Source organism: Myxine glutinosa, unplaced genomic scaffold (genome assembly GCF_964187855.1).
Source record: "Myxine glutinosa unplaced genomic scaffold, kmMyxGlut1.1 SCAFFOLD_3903, whole genome shotgun sequence".
Taxonomy (NCBI): domain Eukaryota; kingdom Metazoa; phylum Chordata; class Myxini; order Myxiniformes; family Myxinidae; genus Myxine; species Myxine glutinosa.
The window spans coordinates 6,863-11,851 of record NW_027619995.1 but is presented as its reverse complement, the minus strand read 5'-3'; the positions used below and the strand labels follow the sequence as shown (position 1 = coordinate 11,851).

General features: G+C 45.8%; 1 long non-coding RNA gene across 1 annotated transcript; it reads left to right on the top strand.

The window, feature by feature from the left end:
* The first annotated feature begins 1,297 nt into the window (after positions 1 to 1,297).
* Positions 1,298 to 4,485, top strand: LOC144889446 (uncharacterized). The gene is made up of 3 exons (XR_013621746.1): positions 1,298 to 1,415; positions 1,612 to 1,683; positions 4,190 to 4,485. It is a non-coding gene; the product is annotated as an uncharacterized LOC144889446 (long non-coding RNA).
* Positions 4,486 to 4,989: the final 504 nt, after the last annotated feature.

Below are 4,989 nucleotides of genomic sequence, written 5' to 3'. Positions count from 1 at the left end.
TTGAACCGACACGTCTCCGGAGGGCGCTTTCCGTTGCACCGAAAACAGTTGTTGTGGGTTTGAGACTGCACTGGCTTCTGACGAGGAGCCTTGTTCCAACGTTTTGGCTGAACATGATCCAACCGATTCACAGCAGGGCTGGTACCAGACGAGCGAGTGGCACCGATGCTTGTAGCGTTGCGTTCAGCACTTTCCATGGAAATGGCGGTGTCTCTGGCATTTTGGAACGTCAGTCTTCTCTCAGCAAGCAGGCGTCTACGAGTGCGGTCATCGGACATGACAACCACCAGCAAATCACGAAGAATGTCATCGATCGTGTCCCCAAACTCACACAGATGTGACAGTTTTTTTGAGGTGTGCAATGAAGTCTGCGATCGACTGACCTTGCTGCTGTCTGCACATGTAAAAATTAAACCGACACAGGATGACTGAAGGAGATGGATTGCAATGTTCCTTCAAAGCGGCCTTGAGCTCTGCATACGTGAGCTCCTCGATTGTCCGATGACGAACCAGGTTTTTAACGTGTGAACGTCTCACCTCCGCAAACGGACAGGAAGACGGCCTTCATCCGGCCTTCGGTCGCAATGCCGTTCGCCTCGAAGTAGAAAGACAACCGCTCAGAATACGTGTCAAAATCCCCCTCATGAGGGTCGAATTCATCGATATGGCCGAAAGAAGTCATGGTCTAGATGTTTATCCTCGTCGCCATGTAAAGTATCTCGACAAACTACGATCAATTGTCGTACGCGTTTATTCACTCTGCCGTTCAAGGCCCGATTCACAGCAGTGCCATCCGAGCTCTGGCGTAGGGATACAACCCGGTCCCGGTGTAGGGATACAACGGTGAACATTTGCACTGCATACATGACAGAATACACACAGCCTATGATCAATATAAGTGGTATGTCTAGATTCCCGTTTAAATTTACACGGAATACACAACCAATGATCAATATAAGTGGTCAGTCTGGATTCGTGTTTCAATGATAAAAACTGTGATTTCTTTCATGTATGTAATTTTTATTTACTTAATTAATTTTATTTGAGAATATTTATGCTTAAACAACTTCTCTTCTGCCTCATAACGAACTCTTCTTCCTCTTATATGTCACCAACAATAATCCTACCTACCTGCGGAAACGTTTTTAGGCCAAGTCTTTCACGAACCGGCTAGCCAGGCCTGACTTCCAACTGAACGCGGACGGAATTTGGATGAGCCAGGTAAGGGTGGCCTCCTCCAAGTCGCCCAGGACAGTGTGGGGTCTTTATAACGTCCACCAACTACCAGTGGTAGTGTCGGACAACGAGTGTTCAAACTTAGTCTATCTATCTATCCCATGTATCCTGCATGCAAGGCACCAGGACGGCCGTTTACGGCTGGGCCGAGATTCGAACCCATGCTACACAGCTTACAGGTGAGTGTGCATACCTGCCAGCCTTTGCTAAGTAATATGAATGAATATTTTTGCACAAACATGAACTGCAGTGTCGAAAATGGATTTATCTTTTTAAACCCACGCTTGAGATGATTTGTACATTTCCTGCATTTTGAAAATGTTAATACAGACCCTTTTTGTCTCCTCCCTTGCCCCCCCCCCCCCCCTACAAAAGTTTGTATGACCCCATAAACAGGGGAATATGGGAGCAGAGGATTGCGACAAGTGGAGGAACCAAAGGGAAAAGGTTTGGAATATTGTTCTCCGTTGAAAATTTCCATCATTTTGCATACGTAATATTTAGATACCCGGATAATAAAATCATCCTTTCGGTTTGTCTCCCCTCGTCCCTCCCTCCGTCGTCCCAAATGACCCTGTCACGTCTACCTTTCAGCCAAGAACAAAATGTTCTTAACAAAATGTCCAAAATGTCGAGTACATGCTTCTACTTTGTTCTGAAACTCTTCCCTGTTGACTCTTCCCTGTTGGAAATTCGAAAATGTAATCACAATCAAATCTACTGGCAGCCCAAAGGCCATAAGAGGGTGGGGGCAAGGGGGTAGAGTGGGGAGGGGTGGGGGCACGACGGTTCAAATTGGTAATAGACTCAGGATAAGCGATTCACTCTGCAGAGCTGCATTTGATTTCTCCTGAATTGTACATTCAGAGAAACTGGGAAAGGGCCAAGGGGCTGGGACTGGAACGAAAAGCTTTCGAGACAGAAAGATTTATTACTTTTAAACTTTTTTTTTGTATCTCTACTTGGGAGAACGCGATGTTCCATCGGTTACAATAATTCAGTTGCAGTCGAGTTGACCGAAGCCAAGCGGGAGATAGTGTGTCAACTGCCAGCTGGCAGGCCACCGTGCCTTGCTGCAAATATGCCTGGGACATTGGCAGTATGATCTGAACGAGAATTTGAGACATGGCATGGAAAAAAAAAGAGAGAGAGAGAGAGAGAGAGATAGAGAGAGACATCGTGGTCACGTGACTGGCATGAGGACACAGAGACAAAGATAGATGGATATCACGGGAGTGTTTCAGCACTTTCCATTCATTGTTCGGATGATGATGTCATGATCCAACTTGATAACGCGAAAAACAACAAGGGCAATAGGGCATCCGTCCCTTGACAGATAACCGAGGCCGCCTTTTTGCTCTTTAGGCAGGAGAGGACACACGCAAGTACACCACATTCTTTGAAAGATCTATGGAAAGACCATTACAAAGCATTACCGTGGACCACCGCCCAAAAGGAGGGCTTCTGTCCACGTCGATGGGATCACGTGGATTTTTGATCGGAGTGCAGCGGTCACCTGGACTTCAAAACACCAGTTTGGGAGACTGCTGCTTCTACCTTAATGACTTCATCAGAAGGACAAACGACACGAAATTTGTGGGGGGAAAAGTGTTGGAGAGATCGCTGAAAAGGAATATCAACTCGAGTATCATACGTGTGTCAAGGTTGTTGTTATGGTTGTGTGAGTAATGTCGGTGTATTTCAAAACGGACTATTATTTATCTCCTGCATGATTTAGGGGTTATTATTATTAGTCCCCTACCGGTGTACACCGGAGGTGACTATAGGTTTGCACTCCGTCCCCCCGTCTGTCGGTCTGTCCGTCAGTCCGTCCGTCACGCAAAGAACAGTTTTCCAGACTTTTTTTTTCTTCCTAAACGCTTAATGCTAATGATTTCAAACTTGGCACATGGTTTCCTCATGATAAGTTACAGATCAAGTTCGAACGTCACGACGTTTCGATCATTTTTGACAAAGTTATGGCACTTTGAACTTTGGGAATTTTGCCAACAGTTTCCCGGACGACAGACTGCCGCTAGTCGACATGTATTGCAGCGCAATACTCAGAATGCTTGTTTATTATGATTATTTAGGGGAAGCAGAGGGAGGGAGGAGGGGATTAAATTGAGAGAATAAAAACTAGGACAAGTAGACAACGGAAGATGGTCGGAGTGAGAAAGGGAGAAGGGAAGGATGTTTGGGAGGAGATTGGCATAAGGGGATGTCCCCGAAAGATGTTGTTGTGCATCGTTACTGGATACAGAACTGAGGTGCGATCTTTTTTAAGTCCAAAAAGAGCATAACTCTGAAAAATTGACGAAATACCCTGAAATTTGAACTTGTTCTGTAACTTATCATAATAAAGCCATATACCGGGTTTCAGTTGAATATGATGAAGGGTATGGGAAAAAGAGTCTGAAAACCACAGTTTGGAGAGACGGATGGATGGACGGACAGACGAAGAGCAAACCTATAGTCCCCGCCGGTGAAACTGGAAGGGCACTCATTAATAGCCCTGAGTGGGCTGACGGTTATCTCTTGTGGGTATAGTTCAGAACACTGGCGATTTTGCCCCCTCCCGCCATCCCCTGGAGCGTTGTGATACGAAATCGAAACACCTAAAACCGGGCGATCCTGCAAACCATCGTGTAGGACTGTATTGGGTTCACAACAATCGGTTGGTAAATAAGGGACGAGTAGGGATCCAAATTATCAAGGGGGAAACCCCCTCTGGGAACCCCCATGATCTGAAATCTAAACATTGAAGCCTTGAGCGATTGTGCGGGCTCCTGTCTTGTATTCATGTCGGAGCGGGAGGAGGAGGGAACATTAATTTGAGCACCCGACAAGTGCAATTGTTTTTTTTTTTTTTCTTTCTGTTTTGTTTATTTATTTATCCATGGACACTCATTCGCATCTGTCTCCCTTTCACCTGGAACCTTTGTTTGTGCAGGAGCTGTGCTCGTTTGCCAAGCATGTTTTTCTGAGCCACAATCTCTGCCCGACATGGGCCCTTCTCTGTACTGACCAGTGCTGCTCTGTTTTGTTTTTCCCTGCTCTGAACTGTGCCCTCGATGACGATTGACTGGAAGCACTGAACAATTTTTTTCTGGTTCATACCTGAGGGGACGTGTGTGTGAATCTCCGGACTGATATTCTCATCCTTCAGCACCCGTCTTCATCCACTGGATCCTTGGCCATATACGTGTATTATGCCTGAGTCTTGCATTCAATAAATTCCGATTTCATAAGTTGTACGTGTCTGCTCCACAATCCGTTCATTCATTTCAACATCATTGGCAAATCCCAAGGGGTGCATTTTAGGTTGAAATCCTGATAACCAGCACAGGGCTTCTTTTTTTAATGCAAGATCGAGGCTCGTTTAAGAGCTAGCACATCAAACACATATTAGCATATAAAAAACATAAACGGACACGTAAAACAATAAAGGGAGGGTGAGACAAGATGGGGAGAGAGAGGGAAGCACACAAGCACAACAGTAGAGAACAGGGACATCGGGAGATCTGTGGAAGGGAGAAGGCTGGGTAGGGGGGGGGAGGGGTATACGGTATAAAACAAATTGACACGACAAGGAATTTCAGGAATGAAGTCTGGGATTGAAAGATGTGGATCTGGGATGAATTAACGGGGATAGAAAAGATCAAGCTTTTGGATGGGGGAAGATAAGAGATGGTGGTGAACAGCTGTTTTAAAGACCTGGAGGGAGGAGTGGGATTGAAGAGAGTGAGGGAG